Raw genomic sequence first — 19,569 nt, forward strand, 5'->3', positions numbered from 1 at the left:
CACTTGTTCGCTAGGGACCACCACAAGTGGATGCCCTAGAGATGGTGGCGTTTGCGGCGGTGAATTAACCAACTACCTCAAAACCGTATTAGAAATTTTAACCTGGGCTGGCGACTTCTATACAGTATATATATATATTCAAAGGTCACGAGAGACACTCGGCAGCGGCCTCTGGGACAGAGACGTGCTGGGTACCGAGTGATTGACGGACTCGTCGGCGCCCGAGCCGAGAGACAGCCGTCACCAGTCATTACCGTAATGAACCCGCCGTGACTCCCGGGTCCGAAGCGGGCTGTCGCCATTGTTCTCTCTGGGGGTCGCGGAGGCGAGGTAACGAGCTGGTCCCAACCTGTCATTTTCGCACAGAGCCCCCAGCGCCGGGTGTTCCTCACCTGCGGCTCCGGAGGCCGCCTGAGAGACCCTGTCTCGCAGCGAGGCATGATGGTGGTGCTGGTAGCCTGATGAGCCAGCTAGGCCAGACATTCCTTCGCATACAGCCTACTGAAGCGCCTTTTGCAGACCGTCGACTCGCTTCTTATTCACAGCTAGAGACCGAAAAAATTCGCGGCTTCATTTCGCGAAAGGCTAGAATACAAATGTGTTTAAGATTTTTGCTGCTTCAGTGATTGGACCACAGATTGTTTGAAGCACTCTATGAGCCAATGAATAACCCTCAACGAAAGAAATATCGTTTCACAGCATCCCAGTTAACAGCTGTCACGAGTCATTAGCCATTCAGTAGGTGAAATTTTCCCGAATACAGAGACTATCATGGAGTCTATCCTAGAGGTCACTGAAACTGCCAATTTTTCCAGTCTCTATTGACAGCTCATTTAAAGAGGCACGAGAAATTCGTCCGTTTACAAAGTAGAATTCACTCACCATCTACATCTGCTTTACTTTCATGACTGGACCATGTATATGTTTCTACATGTATATAATATATGACGGAGCACGGGTGGACATTGTCCGGCGAGCTTCGCGAGTTGACGTCAACTAAGGGAGCTGCTGCACTGGAATATCAACTACTTCAGGTAAACATGTTCAACTTTCACGTGCAGTTACACACAGTCGGAACACGTTTCTTTCGAGGCAATTTCTCGTTCAACCCAAACAGGTTGGCAAAGAAGTTCAGAAAGACATCTCTTCTACATAAGCCTCTGATTGGCTGTCGAGTGTTGAGATTAAAAAAAAAGTACTTTGCGAAAAGAAAATCAAGATTGTGAATGTTTCTGGTACAAGTTCGTGTAATACTTTACCGACTCCAACATAAAAGATCAACAGGTACATATATTGTTTTAAAATTGATGCTGACGGTAATTCTCTAACAGAGGCAGGTTTACACTTGCTCAAATAAATAGGATCCAAAACAAATTCAGTTTTGGAATTGAACAAACTTTATACCAACCACCAGGTAACCGTACACTTTCGCGTTTGTAAACATATTTACAAAAACCTGTTAACCTGAAGTAGTTCAGCGTTCCATGTGACCGCGCCCTAAATTTACTTGCTTTGAAGAAAAACACACTGGAATCATTTTAGAGCATTAACAAAACCTTCATGGAACATAAAATCTCTAGCCTACACACTCTTCTCCGTGCCCGGTGCTGGTTCACAATGTTGGCACTGGAACACGGAACTAGTAAATGTATGTCCTGCGACTGGGTTTTGGGTATGGGTTGGAATTTTCAGTCCACCATCTTGGATTGTGAAATCACGGCGGCCATCTTGGATGACCTTAATTTTTGACCTTGACCAAAATTGGTCAAAATTGGATGAAATTGACCTATAATTCACCAAAATGACTCAAAAGTTCCAGTTTTTAAGGAAAATATCCACCAGAATTTTTTAAAAAATCTCAAAATTAAAAATTCTCTTTTCGAAAGAAAAATTTCTGTATTGAGGGCAAATTTCCCGGTTTATTCTCCAAAATTGTTGAAGGCTCAAAAAGTCCCCACTGAGGCTTAAAATTCCCCCCCCCCCCCCCCCCCCAAAATAAAAGAAAATAAACTTAAAATTTAATTTCGAGTCTCTGAGGTCATGACTAAAGACCGGAAAAATTCGCGGATTCGTTTCGCACTATGCTGGGATTAAAACACCTGTACCTTCATATTACTTCTGTGATTGGCTCACAGTTTATTTTAAGGACTTTGAGCCAGTGAAAAACCTTCAACCAAATAAGTATCGAATCGGAAGCATTCTCGTCGACAGGTCTCAGAAGAAATTACTAATTAGTCAATGAGCATGTGGCATTTGCCCGAATATGTAGGGAATCGTGGAGTCTATCCTAGAGTTCATTGAACTCGCGAATATTTACAATCCCTAGTCATGACCTAGAGCATTTGGATTACGTTACATCCGATTTTTTCTAGAATTCTGAATGGTGGAAAATTCTAAAAAATAAAATTGACGGAAAGTTCTAGAATCTAATAAGGCTTTTCTCTCGAAAAAATATATTTTTATTTTAAAATTTTTTGGCTGATTTTTTTTTACTAGAAACTAGAAATAGAAAAGCGTAGTTTTACCTATATATTATCCGAAAAAATATGACAACTTGATATCAGCATAGGAGTATACCCAGTTCATCAAAAGAATTTAGTTACTAATAACTAAACCACAAATTAAACCATTTGGTGATTACATACGCTTGACACCAGTGTCACAGACGAAATTAGCATTAGATTTCGTATTAAAGAATTAACTTAGTGGGTTTCATGCTTACAAATTAACAAACAAAAATGTATATAACTTTAACCAGTTAAATGTGATAGTGCTCAAAATTACCAGTTACCTTTGCACAACTAGTCAGTCAGTATAGCAAATGAAAAAAAAAGTAAATATTTCAGGGATCGCCCCTGGGACAAAATGAGGTACAGTAAAGGAGTTAACGTTAAATTAAGGTTTCAGATATATATTAACAATTTACGTAAAGAGTTAAATCAAAGCAAAATCAAATCAAAGTTAAACTGACTAGTATTCGAAAGAGAATGCTAGTTACATAATATATTCAAACACAACATTTACTCAAACAAATTGACAAGTTATAAATACCATGGAGCATACAATGGGAATTCGGCGAGAGTTCACCTGTCGGAACTAGTTACGATCTGGTGAATCGCGGTAGCGATGAATGTCCGAGGTGTTGGTACCTACTCACAAAGTTGAAGATGATTGGGAGTGGTGGCTTGCCGTAGACATCCTGAGTCCTCTCCAAGGATCCGTCGAAGAATCCACACCACTCGGATGGATCGTTGTGGTCCCGTACCTTTTCCCAAAATTTCGTAGTTCAGGCGAAGATTGACAATGTGGCTCTTGATTTGACTATACACGTGACTCTTATAATCACATTGGTTGAGTATATATCTTGACTTACTCCATAACTCAGGATCGACGAAATTCACTGAAAACTGGCTCCGACAATAACAACATTTCTTCTTAAAATAAATCTTCATTATATTGATTTGAAAATTCACTCACAAACTATTTGAATTGGTCCATGCAAAAAGGGCTTCAGTCCATTTTTTCCGCAATTCCAGTTTGAATATGCAACATTACCTAAGAAGGTAGATACACATTTCTACGCCAAAAAGACTTCAGTCCAATGCACTGTTACCGTAGTAACAGACTGTTAATTTCACTGTTCCATGCAGCAAGGGCTTCAGTCCTGGACTGAAGCCCCTTTTGCATGGAATAAAGTTTGGGAATTTTTGTTGTAGCGGCGCACTATTGAAATATTCTGTGACATTATGTTTCCTAACCTGTTATTCAAAATGTTTATAACAAAAGAATGTTGAATATGCAGTTTGTTTGTTAAATGATGGTAAATTAGTAAGTTTTATACAAAGATATTGTTAAATAATGTCATCAGAAAGTGAAGGCACAGACAATGTAGAAGAAAGAGGTATAAAGAGGAAAAGTACACCATCTTCTTGGAAAAGAAATACAAGAAAAACTGCAAGATGTAAAGGGGAGGAATACCTAACCTCCAAAGGCAATTTGATTCCAGCCAGAACAACAGGACCTCCATGCAGGTAGGTCTATAACTACCAATGTTATCTAAAGCTTGTATTTTTTATATACATTACAATATTAGGCACTTACTTATGTATTTCTGATATCAAGAGAATTAGTTTTAGTAGGCCTAAATCTCTCAATGCACTATATATATTTCCTTTATTTTCCAACAATCACAAAAATATTTATCGTTTTGTTTTCAGATGTCAGAGAATGAAGTGTTTTGAGAAGATCTCAGATGATGAAGCTATTGATGTGCTAAGACGTTTGCATGATTTGCCTACAAAAAATCAACAAGACACATTTATTCAATCTCTGATTGATATACATGATGTTGATCGCCGTCGACCTCGGAAGAAAGCGGGGGCAAGAATTGTTGACAAAGTTTACAAATACTATGTTATTATAGGCCATGTAAAGAGAAAGGTATGTTACAAAGCTTTCTTATCATTGTTTGCTATTACTGATAAACGAGTGAAGAGGATTAGAAAACTTGCTATATTGGGCAAAAGTCCCGTTGATGAAAGAGGGAAAACATCAAGTGCTAACACACTTCCACCTGAAGTTCGGGAAAAAATCAGAAACCACATTCTTAGCTTTCCAGTTAAATGCACAAAATACACTGGTAAAACAAAATCATATCTCGATGCCAGACTGTCTGTAAAGTCCATGTTTAATCTATTCAAAGATAAAAATCCTGACATTAACTACAGTTATCAGTTTTTCATTAAGTTTTTCAATGAAAACTTTTCTCTATCATTTGGCAGACCCCAGGTTGATTGCTGCTGTACTTGTGAGGAGTTAAAACTTAAAATTAAAAGCCCTCACATAAATGAAGCAGCCAAGAGGTGTGCGGCAGCGGAACTAATGATTCACAGAAGGAGGGCAAAGAAGTTTTATAATGAACTTAAAAAAGAACGAGACTGCAAAACTGAACCACACGTTCTGTCCATCTGTATGGATTATATGCAAAATATTCAATTGCCACGAATCCCAGTTCAAGAGACTTTCTATATGAGGCAGTTAACAGTCAATGTTTGCTGCATACGTAACATAAAGGAACATAGTGCTATGTTATACCTTTATCATGAGGGTACTGCCAACAAAGGCCCAAATGAAGTGTGCTCACTTTTAACGGATTATTTGAACACGGTTCCTCCAGAAATTAAGGAGATAAGGATTTTCTCTGACAACTGTTCTGGCCAAAAAAAAAAACCACTCACTGGCACGTTTGTTATTGGCTTTAACACAAACTGGTCGATTTAACAAAATAGAACAGTTCTTCCCCATCAGGGGTCATTCGTTTCTCCCCTGTGACCGAGATTTTTCAATGATTAAAAGACAGCTGAGGAAACATGACCGTTTATATTCCTTAAGAGAAATCACTGAATTAGTAATCAAGAGCAGTAATAATAATAAGTTTATGGTGACACATGTGAAATCGGAACACATATTTGATTACAAAAATTGGTGGCCTCAATATTACAAAAAGTCTGTCGTTTTAGAAGAAACGCGCCCGAGATCAGTTCCGAAAGATGATAAGCAACAGTTTGGCATAAGTTCCTTCATGCATTTTTCTTTTAGTCAAGAAATGCCTAGAACAATTGTTGCACGAAAATTTATCAATGGTATGGTACTACATACTTTTTGTTTGCGGCAAGCAATGACGAACCCCGAATTTCCACCATGCATTGCTTATCCAGAAGGGAAGGTCCCCATTAAAAAAAAGAAACTAGATGACATACGAAAACTTCTGCCCTATATTCCCGAGGAGCATAAACAATTTTACATTGATATTTCTAACTGGCCAACAGCTGAAAACATTGATTTGGAAGTACAAGATGATTAACTGGAGAACATTGATTTGTAGGTACAAGATGATTAACTGGAGAACATTGATTTGTAGGTACAAGATGATTAACTAACTGTATATAATTTAATTTTTGACACACTGTACATGAGTAAATAAACTAATATGTAGTAAAATATAACATATTGTATCTTCTTTTCTACCATTTTGTTGGATAAGAAACAATTAAAATAATATATATACTAAAATAACAATAAAATATAAAAGAGTGTTTAATAAAATACTTTTCCATGCAAAAATGGCTTCAGTCCAACATATTTTATAATTTTTTTTGACTAACTATATACAAGAACAGTAATATAGATAATTCATATGAGTGGTGAAATTGTTAGGTACCATATTAAAAAAAGGTGTTATTATATTATTAAAATCTTCTGGCGCAGACAGTTTTTTGTGTTTTTCTCAAAAACACTTATTTAGGACTAAAGACCTTTTTGCATGGATCGATTCATTTGTAGTAACTATTTTAACTATTTAATAAGAAAATGAGCCACACTTCTTGTTCAACCAGAAGTTAGAATTACCACTAAAATATTCCTAAAAATAATGTTCCTTTTGGTGGCTCCCCGCTCACCGTCAGTTGTTTTTAAGTAAAAGAAATAAAGGTGAAATTTAAAAAACAAAATTGTTTAGGTCCAATAAATTTCAATATAACAAGAAATGTTAAATACCGTTTTTTATAGAGAAAAATATAAATGCTTCAGAGACTATTACACATCAGTAGTTTAACCTGGAATTACTCTATGAACTTTATCATGAAAGAAAGAAAATTTAAAAAATTATAGTTGTGAGAATATTTCTCCACACCGGGCCCTAAGTTTCTCTCGACGGCTCTGGTCTGGCGTAATCAGTTATGTTGTAGTTTACTTTTTAAAAAGAAAACCGGCAGTGGACAAGAGCAAATTGAGTTATAGTATATACATAAGTAAAAATTTGTCTTGGCACAAATAAATGAGCGTAAATCCCTGAGGGGGTCCGCTTGCGATTGCAAAATAGTAACTGCGAAACAGGAATGATAAACTTGTGGAAATCCTAGACATTTTCGCCCCTGGCATCAAATGATATCGAATTTATTTACCTATACTATACCTATATTTTCAAAAGAAAATAATTTAAGTTATCGCATAATGGGCTTATTGTAAACTTTCACCGTGATAAATCACATTATGTAAATATGCGATCCATTGAAATAGCAGAAACTGAAAATTCTGTAAACTACGGTTGCTGACTGGTAAATAAGTTGAAAAGGAGTAAAAATTATATTCGAAAGGTTTGAACTGTTTTTAGGCCTTACAATTTTTCTAGTTATTAATTTTCCAAATTGGGTTTAGTCAAAACATATTTCCAATATGCCGATATATCGTTGCAATTCCTATACGTTTTCCGAGATAACACTGAGTATTTCTTACAAACATTGCGCATAATTTATATTTTTATTTATGTTTAATTTAAGAATAATTTTTTAAACCGTGTGTTATAAATGCATTGAAGGAGACCAATTTTGGATATTGAACGATAATAAAAAGTTATGGCGCAAAAACTGTTGAAACTAAAATGGCGTGTTTTGGTTCCTATACCCTCGCCCCTCACTGATCAAATGGTCTCCTCGATACACGCTGGCGTGACGCGGGGAACTGCCAGGCTTGGTAAGACTACCTGTTCGGGACAGCTCAGCCATTACTCAGTGGTCCGACCGTGTCACGGTCGGAGATAACACGTAGAAACTACATTTCTCTAGTAGGGGAGCTTACAACTTCCCAGCACCGCATAAATTACCCTAGCGCACATACGTCAACACATGGCGCTGTAAATGTAGCTGCTATCAGTAACTTCCATCTGCGTTGCCCTACTTTCAAGCACACCGTAAAGAAAGATGGCGCAAAGGCAGTGTCACGGTCCAAACATATTTTTCGTCATCTCACATAAATAAAAGAATTAGAGAATCTTTCCTGAAAATGTTTTCGTGGAGAGCAGAGTTTTTTTTATTTTACGGACGTGACTACTAACCGTTGCTATCCCAGGATACTTAGTGTTACAGACGAATACCGAACTCTCTGTAAGAAGATAAGATTGCGTTCGAAAGTATTACTACTATAAATATGAGTCAAAATAGCAATTAGTGGTGATGTTTGATAAAATAAAGATGCTTACAGAGAAAAATATTTTTCTGTACTTTTACAAACGATTCCGTGGAAACCGGTTGCTAAGAAAACGTTTGTAATACTACAATAAATATATTGTAAAATTCTACAACACATGACTATGGTTATTTAGGCATACATGAAATATGCTCAAAGATGGCAAATTTTTTAACACATGGATATATTGGTCTTATATATCGCTTTAGTTATTCTAAAATTATTATTCATTATATCTATGCTAAAATATATGAATTACCAAATACAAATTTAGCTCTTTCTATCAAAATGTAAATACAACTAATATTTATTTTTTATTACTCAATAATGCCTTAAATATATATATATATTATCTCCAATTTTTTTGTATTTAAGTGATTTTATGGATTTTTATTGTTATAAATAGATTTATGAAGATATTAAGTGAAATAGAAGCCTACAAACATTAATAAAAGAGAAAAATATATAATAATAAAATATTAAAAAATTACTCAGTTGTATTTGAATTTGCTGATAAAGAGCATAACCTGTTATAAGTATTTAATTGTAATCAACATAATCTAGAATAAGTATAATCCTATTTTTCTTTCAAAATTATAAGAATTTTTTTAGTTATCTAAGCTTTTATTCTTTAACTGTTTTTTTCTAGTAAATTTATTCAGAGATAATATTAATAAAAATTAACTTTATTCTTGAAAAAATATTATTTTATTCAATTTCGATATCATAGGAACAAAAATTGATATTATAAAAAAATAAAGGCACTTAAATAACGATACCAAATTATGTATTTTTTTGAACCTGAATTATAAATATTTCCGTAATATCGATAGGCTATATCATTGCCATACCTAATTACGTTTTTCGAGATAATACTGTTACGAGTGGGGAAAACAGGTTCTTAAAGATAGCACAGTTAATTTTATACAATTTTATTTGTTACTAATATTTACATTACTAATTAAATCACCCCACTTAATGTCTGTTCGCAAATGACTAAGTTTCAGTAACTCGAGCTAGGCTCAACAGTGGTTCACCCCTTATCTCGCTACTCGGTCACACACGCACGGCGCCGCTCGTCGAACTAGCACTTCACGCTCTCGCCTGTTGGAACACCCGCAGAGACCAGCGTTACCGCTTTTATACCCGTTGGCCGTCTTTCTGGAACTGATTGCAGTTGTTGTGACATGTCGTGTTATCCCGGGCCGACCCGACACTCGAAACATCCAGAATAGCGGCAATTATTCAAGCCACTACATGCGATAGCCTAAGTAAGCACGCGGAATTCTCATACCACTAACAGATAGATAACTCTGAAGGAGGGCACGGAGGCAAGAAGGATGGCGAGGCTGGGCTGTTCTAACCCCGAAGGTATGCGCGTGAGACATCAGTTGCCTTGCCTTACACTGCTCCTCCTTAAATCTGATTGTCCCGAACAGGTAACACTGTCCATGTTGTCCATGCTATGAAGTCATCCTACGCATCTGGCAATTGTACTAGACATGGCCCACCTCTATGCAGTTGTAACATCGAGGCCGTCATTGGGGCCATAGGTCCGCTTCGCGATTACTATGAACCTCGCTCTTCTGCACTTTCTTCTGTGGCGCCTTCCTTTCCATTAGGTAGCCCCGCTGAGCACGTTCCCGTTCTGGGCATCTTCATTGAACATGCCCTTGTCCTTAGCACCCAGAACTCTGTGGGCAATATCATGCACATTGAACACGCGAATATTCACCCTCCTAATCCCATAGTCGCATTGCTGTCCTTTCTTCTGTTTCCTCTCCAATTCGGGCAGATAAGCTATACATTTCCCACTTTCTCGACATGCGAAGCACCGTGGGCGACCTATTGTTCTTCGAACTAGTTGACTTTTCTCCTGTCTAATCTTGTTGTCACATCATTGTTTTTCACTCTTGGAACTCCTACCATGATTTGGGCATTCGCGCTGGATGTGTCATAGTTCTTTGTAGACGCAGCACCGCGGGCGTCCTCTTGTTCTCCTTAACTGTGAACAATTCAACGAGGATAATCTATTCGTTAGTACTCTAGATGCCAGTCACTTTATGATAAGTTTCTATCACAGCCTGCCTCATTAGGATGCACATGTTTCTCGAGGTAATGTCGGCACCTTCAATTTCCAGGGCATGAACAAAAGCATTGCTGATATTTTTGTGGTTAAACGAAGAATTTGTTGAACTCCTGCATAACTGAGTCCATATATAAACCCATTGTTGGCTAGCTGCTGTCGGAACTCTGCAGGAGCTTCTGGGTAAGCGAGGTGCACGAACCGCTCAATACCAGCTTCATATTCTTTGAGTGTTTCCGAGGATCGCTGTTGACGTGTCTTCGGGGTCTTTCTATATACCTCGCCCAAGTGTCGGTCACCATACCTCAGCTCGAGGGCATCTACTAATACCTCGTTTTCCTTCTACTCCGGAATTGGTATGGTCGGAAGCAGCTCGATCAGAGATCATCGCAGGGCTAGAACAATTGTTGTAGCCTTCTCTACCTCGCTCCAGCCATTCACTTCAGCAGCTGCCTCGAACTGTCGCCTGTAAACATCCCATGATGATTGACTATCAAAAGTGGGTGGCTTGAATTTTGGGTGATCGTTTGCAGCACCTTCCACCTTCACCTCCTCCAAAGAACTCCTCCGTTTCGTAGCAGCTGTAGGTCATCGGCATTCTTCAGTTACAGCTGCTACTCACTGTTCGGTGGCGTGCTCGAGTTGGGCTGGCTGTTGCGCCATCATTTCTTCATGTCTGCTAGATGTTGCTCCTGTTGGGCCAGTTTATGTTCCAAACACTACACTTTCCCTTCCAAGAGAATACTGGTTTCATCCATCTTCTCTAATTCCTTCTGAGCATCTACCAATTCGTTTCGCATTTATTCCTGACCACTCTTTAATTTTACATGATCTGCCACGAATTCATCCCGCATATCTTCTTGACCCCTCTTCATTTCATCGATTTCACTCTTCATCGTATTATTAATCTCTTCTTGGCAGTTCTTCTTTTCAATCGTATTTCTTCTTGGTAGTTCATCATTTCAATATTCATTTATTCTTGGCCACTCTTCATTTCATTCATCTGCTCTTGGTATTCATCTCCTCTTGGCAGTTCTTCATTTCATTCTTCATTTCTAATTGCCACTCTTAACTTAATTCTTCGTTTATTATTGGACATTATTGATTTCATTCTTCATTTCTTCTTGGTCACTCTTCCGTTCGGCCAAGTAAGCTATTATGTTTAAAAGATTTTTGAAAACCAACTTTCTTGTTTACATACACTATTAATATGTTACTATAACTACTGTCCTATTACTACACTATAATTTCACCTACGAGATAACCTTATATTCTAATCAGAACTAAAGCCATCATTAATGAAACTACACTCGAAACTAGTTACATTTAATAACACTAATTTGAATCTCGAAAATCTTAAGTCTAATTAAATTACCTATTCGCCTCGCATTTCTTCCTGACCCCTCTTGATATCTTCTTGAGCTGCCACGAGTTCATTACGCATATCTCCTTGCCCCATCTACAAAATAGTGATAATTCAATAAAAATGATCAAATTTTATTCATAAAAGTATGCAATCATTTCATCAATGTTTAGTTATGACGTTGTCACGTTAAACTATCGTCCGTAAACCGACTTTACAGACAACCAATTTTTTTTGACAAATTCTGAAATTATTTATTGTATTAGTTTCGTAGTTTCGCGTCATTGTCTCAGCAAGACTGGGGCTGTCCCACAGGGCACCGTTTATTAAAACAGTGGCCGATTTGTTATATGCAGGGTGTTCTATAACTAAACGACAAGCCGAGAACAAATAATGCCAAATAATGATGTTTCTGAATCTTGCTTAAATGAGCAGTTTTTTTTGTATAAATTACTTGCCAAGTTACCAAAGAGCATTTTTGTTAAAGTATATCATTTTCAATATTATTATCAAAACTAATTTTAGTTATTCAGGAATACGTAGCAAAAATTAGTGTGATATGATTTGAAAATTTGTAGTCACAGTAACTAGTAATTTGGTACAAGGTGGAGATTTTCAAGCTCTTGAAAAAAAAAACATTTACAACTCTAAAACTAGGATACTTTTTCTTGATTCAGAACCGTCACTAGCTTATCAACGGCTCTCGATTCAACGTTGAGTTCTGGGACATCCTGTCCAGATAAAGTTTCAAGTCACCATAATGTTAAAAACGTCGACTCACGGCTGTACACTCGGCAGTTGCGACAGAACGTTGTGGCAAGAGTTTTAAGTTACCAATAAAAGTTTAAAAGTTTTTTTGGTGCATTAAAAAGGTTTGTTTTTAGTTTCACATTAGAGTAGTACTAAAAAAATGTAGACATACTTTATTACAAAAACTCTAACTTTGTTCAAAGGTCAGGTGTGGTCTGGAATAAATTATTTTTGATATCACTCCAGTTTTTTTTAGTTATATTATTTTTTAAGATACGGGGGAGGGGGTTCGCGTATGTCACCCTCCCATAAGACCGCCGCTGTGGTCTGGCCTGGCATCAACTGCCGACTGGTCGCTGCCTCCAGGTCGACCTCTGACGGCGCTGCTTCAGCAACTCGTCAACTCGATGCCCGCGGGCGAGTTGTTCCTGATTGCGTCGCACCAAGTTCTTGCTCTGTCACTGGCTCAGAGTCGAGATTATTTCGCGGACTCATTGGGCAGCAGCAACACACAAGCACATCTGCTTCACGTTGAAGATGACACTACAGCAGGAACTGGGAAAATTTGCTGTTTTAATGACTTCTAGTATAGACTCCATGAGCCTCCATGTATTCGGGAAAATTACACCTGCTCATTGGCTAATTAATTACTCCTTACAACTTTAAAATGTGATGCCTGTGACTAGATACTTCTTTCCTCGAGGGGTATTCATTGGCTCAAAGTCCTTCAGAACAAACTGTGGTCCAATCTCTGAAGCAGCAAAACGCATTTGGATGAAGAAAAAAAAAAAAAAAACGAAAATTTACGGTCTCTATTAATCACGTCTAACCCGCCAAAGGACGTGATCTCGTTATCGACCAATCAGTAGAGACCGGAAAAATTCGTGGATTAATTTCACGTTGTATTAGAATTCAAACACACGTACCTTCATATATCTTCTGTTATTGGCTCACAGGTTATCTGAATGACTCTGAGCAAATGAAAAACTTAAGTCAAATACGTATCGAATCGCAAGAATCCTAGTTGACAAGTCTCACAAGTCTTTAGTCAATGAACAGGTAGCATTTGCCCGAATACTAAAATGATTGTAGAATCTATCCTGGAGGTAATTAAAACCACGAATTCTTCCAGTCCCTAGCAATGAGCACTCTAAAAAATAACCAGACTACATACAGGCAAGTTGAGTCCAGCCTGAAGTGAAATGAACCCGCAAAAATTATTGTAGCTCTAGAAATAAACAATGGGTTGATCCAAAATTTTCGTGCTTTATTTTTAGGGGCAAGCATTTATTCGCGAAAAAATCCGAACGCCTATAAGACCTCAATAAGGTATACTCGCAAGTAGTATGTTTTGGGGGCAGCTGGCACAGGCTTCAGGCTGTGGTGCCTGGTGCCGACCGCCATCTTGGATTGTGACGTCACGGCGGCCATCTTGGACTCAAAATTCCTCAAAAATGACTCATAATGTCTCAAAAATTCCCGTTTCTAGGTAAAATTTCACGTTTTTTAGTCCTTAAAAATCCCAGCGACTAGAAAGTCCTAAAACTGGTTTAAATGTCCTTTACTCAAGCTGCCGTTAAGCCGCTATCAGGTCATGACCTTGGAAATTAGGATGCAATGGCAGCCATTTTCAATTATGACGTCACCGTTGCAATTATCGTTACATCCGCCATCTTAAAAATCTTTATTTATTATCCGATTTTAATGAAAAAAAATTAAAAATCATTAAAAAATTATTTATTGAATTGATTATTAAAATTTAATAAAATATTACTTAAAAACCACTGTTGCACGTATCGTTACGGTCGCCATCTTGGATTATATCAATGTTGCATGTTTCGATACGCCCCACCATCTTGGTTGTGTACGATGCCATCCTTACACTTTACGTTACGAATGCCATATCGGATCCTATTAATGTTGCAATTTCCGTTGCGCCCACCATCTTTAACTTTTTTATTCATTATCCGATTTTAATGAAAAAATTCCAAAAATTCATCAAAAAATTAACTTCTTAGAATTCTGATTGATTATATCGATTTCCGTCCTTGGTTCGAAACTGCTAAGAGCAAAAAAAAAAAACATCAGATCCTTCCTCCACAGAAGCCACCTACAGACTGACCTACCACCACCAATACCAAGGTATATATCGTCAGTTGGTATAACGTCATGTCCGCCATCTTGTTTTCGTCCGCTGGAGATACCAGAACAGTGTCAACAGTGTCAGTGTCATGTTTACATGCATGACTTTATTAGTATACATTTTGGATGTCAGTGGTGACTTTTTTTACAGCTTTAAGTTATAAGTTTTATTTAGAAATGAGCTTTAGAGAAATTATAAGATCCATTTTGAAAAAAAAAATTAATTTTTCTTCATGTTTATACACATGCATTTAATTGAAACTATTATTTTATGTAGCCAGCTTCCCTCAGTTCTTTAAGTATGAAGGATATTTCTTTGATGTTCGAATATTTTCCTGCACAAAGCGAACCATGTAGAAGTCTTTGCCTGTCAACCAATATGTTAGGATCTTCCCATGAGGTACAATCAATCTCTTCTGCTACGTTCATCTTCCTTGTATGTTTATAATAAATATTATTATCCCTGGTGTCTTCTGTTTCAACACCAACTACAAGGTCACTTTCGTTATCGAGCCAGTGATTATCACAAGCTTGATTAGGATAATTTATTTTATTACGTCGTTTCCATCGTTTTGATCTCAAGCCACCATCACTGTCTTCGCTCTTGACCGCTTTAGGTGCTTCAGCACAGTACTCAATCATGTCAGCATCACAAGCTTGATCAGAATAATTCATTTTATTACGTCGTTTACATCGTTTTGGTCTCAAGCCACCATCACAGTCTTCGCTCTTGCATGATTTAGGTGCTTCAGCACAGTACTCATTCATGTCAGCATCACAAGCTTGTACAGAATAATTTATTTTATTACGACTTTTCCACCGTTTTGACCTCAGGCCGCCATCACAGTCTTCGATCATGACCGCTTAAGTGCTTCAGCACAGTACTCAATCATGTAAGCCTTAGATGTGTCATCACAGTCATCTTTCATGTCAGCCTCAGATGTGTCACTACAATCTTCAATCATGTCAGCTTCAGATGCTTCATCACAGTCTTTGGTCTTGTCAGATTCAGGTGGTTCTCCAGCTTTCACATTTTCATGGAGACGACTAGATATTGGTGTAAATATCTTTTCATTTCGAATGAGGTTGCTACTTTCTTCGTTCGTTTTTAATTTTAAATTATTGTCTTGATCTATATCAGTATTTTTAGCATTAGCTTTTTTACATTCTTCATAATCATTATTGTCGTCTCATATTCTGCCTTCGTTCCTCTTCCACGATGTTGGAGCACAGTCTTCGTTATCTTTATTCATCTTAGTTGTACAGTTCTTGCAATGTCTATCCAAGTAATATCTTCTACCAAAGGATTTATGACACTGACTGCAATTAAATGGTTTTTGACAAGGACCCAAACTACACTCGCAATCTCTCATGTCGTTTAGCATTCTTTCTCAAGGTAAACACCTTGCTGCAGTATCTACAGTGATGTCGGTTTGATACAGCTACAGGCAACGAACCAGGGTACATGTTAGCTTTTGCGACTAATGACAGATGCAAAATAAGAGTTTTAAATTAAAACCATTACATAAATATAATTTTTTAAATATTTCGTCAGCGAGAGTTAAGTTATCTCATGCAAAAGTACTGGTTGTAAGTAGTTCTGCTTTTCATCAACAGATGACGCCGCGTGTTGCTTGCAGGTAAATAATATGTATTTCTTTTATGCGGGATGCGGGATGCTCACTTACGATCGGAAAAGGATGGCTTCACTAGACTCCAAGGAGAAGGAAGTTTGTTCTTTCAGTTAGTGTTTCTCAGATTTCTCAGGGCATATTATTATTTGACTAAATAATGATTTCTTTTTTAAATTCCACCTGATAAAAATATTGCAAGTGGTTATTTAGTAGCAGAAATTCACTAATTAAATGTAACCTTGAATAAAATGACATGTCTCATTAAGAGTAAAACTCCTTCATGGAGAGATTTGTCTCTCAGAAATAACCAGAAGCACTTGGAGAAACCACAGGAATGATCGCAAGCACACGGAAAAAACCATCAAAATATTGACAATAATAATCAGTAGCACACGGAAAAAACCATCATAATATTGACATGGATAATCGGGAGCACACTGAGAAAACCTCGACACATTTTCTTTGATAAATTACAAAAAAAAGTTAAAAAAATTAAACAAAAATTACAAAACATACAAAAAATTCTGGCTTGGACTAGAACTCTATCTTTGCTCAACAATGAGAAGTTCACAAGCTCGCACTCTCGATCCCGTCTGTTGTCCTCTTCGCCGATGCCGCACTTCCCTTCGCTCGGAATCTGCTCGAAACTCACGCGGCACATCCCGCGGAACTCTGTAGCAAAAAAAAAAAACCTGTCGCCGGACTAATCGCGGTACTCTGTCGCCAAACTCTCGCCGCACCCGCGGCCCTCTCGCCGCTCACCGTCGCCCCAAAAACTCCCGCGGAGGCCGGCGTCCCAGTTAAAGTAGTCTCTGGCGCCCTGCTAGAACTGACGAGTGTAGCGGGGGCGAGTCGCGTCATCCCGCGCCGACCCGACGCCCGAATCGTCGAGAACAGCGTCGTTCTTCACGCCACGGCCCGCGGAATTCCCAAGGCTGCTCAGCGATAGATTACATCGCCGAGGCAGGGTGCCGCGCGGTGATACTGGGGGGGGGGGGAGGAAAACGATTGGAGGAGGGTAATCCGGCCAGGCATGCGTGTGGTATACCTTACGTCAATGGATGGCGCGTGACTTCAGTGGCCGTGCGGGGCCGCCAGCTAGCGCCTCCACGCCTGGCATCGCCGTCTGGTCTCCTGTGTTCGTAACAATATATATATATATATATTGTTACGAACGTGAGCAAGGCAGAGACACGTGCAGGTGCAGAGCTGGCTGGCAGCTACGAAACATTGAGATGCATCGCGCGCGCCTGGAAGATAACAAGGATTGTCGCTTTCCCCTTACTTCCCTCCACTCCCCGCGCGGCGCCCTGCCTTTGACACGTAACTGACACCGGACAGCTGCGGAGTTACGCGAGCCGCCGACACGTGTTTCGAGAGATTTCTGCCATCGTGGCGGCGCGGAATTACGCGACTGGCCCCAGCCGCGCTCGAAAGTTCTGGAAGGTGACTGGGCCTATATATATGTGCCAAGGACGCCGGCTGAGAGTTAGTCTGAGTTGAGAAGAGAGTTCAGGTGGGAGCTTTCCCGCGGCGGAGTTTCCGGGGCAATAGTGCCGCAGGTGCGGCAGAGTGGCGAAGTCCTTGGACGAAGATTCCAGGGCGGAGTTTCCGGGTGATAGTGTCGCCGGCGCGGCGGAGTCCCGAGCGAAGTTCCGAGCGAGGCGTCGAGCGGATCCTCGGCGAAGGCAAGTGCGTCGGCGGCGGCGGAGTGCGGCGACGGAGTCCCGCAGCGGAGACCCACGAGGGGTGCTGCGGCGAGAGTTGCGCCAGAAGTGAGGCCCAGCGAGGTGTGCCGTGTGTGAAAACGAGTGACTGGGGAAGCAAAATTTTTAGGTGCAATTGATTATTTGCCATTTTAGATTATTTGTAAGTGACATGAGTAGTGGCATCAATAAAACTGTGTAGTGTGTGGTAAAATCTATAAATTGGGCTATCCTTTACGAACCATATCCATATTTTTATCTTTTTACCTGTCACAAGTGTGATATAGGTATATAAAAACACTCGCGTATTCGAATGCAACGTTGTGTCAAATTTTTAAAGTACTCGGTGAAGAACATTCGGAAATTAAAGATTTTGAACGATCAACATTTAAATTTTTATTTATATAGATTTTTAAACTACGATAAGGATGGCCACGGTAGAGACTGAGAAATTCGCTTTTTTAATTTACCTCTAGGATGGACTCCACAGTCCCGTGTAGACTTGGGTAAACTAGTCTATGGGTGCTGACTTGTGATATGTCTCAACTGGGTTGTCCATGATTCCGTACTTCCTTGGATGGGTGTTTCTCACTGGCTCACAATAAAGTTTGGACCAAACGTGGCAGCAGTACATAGATATATGGTTTGGATTTTAGCATATCAGTAAATGAATCCGCGAATTTCTACAATCTTTAGTACATGGTAAGGCTGTCTTTGTGCCTAACAAAATTGAGAACCACCAACAGAAGTATATTAACATTTTGGTTGTGTCATTGCGAGTGCACACATTTTGGTTTCTAATACTGCATTTTTTTTTATCAGTTAAGACGAATACTGCAGAATCTGTGAGATAAGTATCGTGTTACAGGATATCCCACAGAAACGTCTACAGCTGATTGATAACGATCTCGGGTGGCAGTTTCTTTTCAGGCTTTTATCGGAGACTTCACAAACCCTTCCATCGTGGTATACGAGCTAACACGTGGCATGCGAGCTAACACGTGGCAGACGAGCTAACACGTGGCATTCGAGCTTACATGTGCCTTACGAACCAACACGTGGCACACTAGCTCACATGTGGCATACGAGGTAACACGTCGTAAGCGAGCTAACATGGGCGCGGAACCGGGTGTAACGATTAGAGACTAGCAACATTTGTGATTGATATTATTTGGAGACAGTCTAAAATTGAAACCATCGTAAATTTGAATAACATTTTCATTTGATCATGGGTCTTTGAATTCCGTGAAATACAGGAAACAGAAAGAAAAAATTAATATTACCCAATCATATGCTTTATGAACAAAAGGTCGAATGTGGCAGCAGCTATGTTTGCACGGACTATAGATGTAAACACTAACTCCAATTTTAAATCATTGAATATCATTACATATATTCAATGCTTTACTGGAGATACATGGTGTCGGAACTACGTTTACACGTCTATAGTGTGTGGAGTTTATTCTGCTCCACAAGATTAAGCGAATTTAGCATGTCTATATTGATAAGGCTTGTCTTGTATAGCGTAGCATGCTTAGACTAGACCTTATGACTTAACGCCGTAAATTTTTAGGGAATATGTTTATTTTATTTTGGATTTTAAATTGGTAGCCACACCTTTACAGTCATGGTTTGGGGTAGGTTTATAGTTGTTTAGAACCGGTGGCAGTTGTTGGCCAGCACTAACACTTGCTCCTAGCAGTCCGACTGCTTTGCGGGACCTCATATAACACATCATAATAAACAATAAATTAATGAATTTTTATAATTATCCTTTAATACATAATTAAAAAATACTCATATAGAAAATTTCATAGTTTATTACCTATAGTACACAAATATACGATCATAACGTGTGATTTAATA

The sequence above is a fragment of the Bacillus rossius genome, chromosome 1 (assembly GCF_032445375.1).
Source record: "Bacillus rossius redtenbacheri isolate Brsri chromosome 1, Brsri_v3, whole genome shotgun sequence".
NCBI classification, from domain to species: Eukaryota; Metazoa; Arthropoda; class Insecta; order Phasmatodea; family Bacillidae; genus Bacillus; species Bacillus rossius.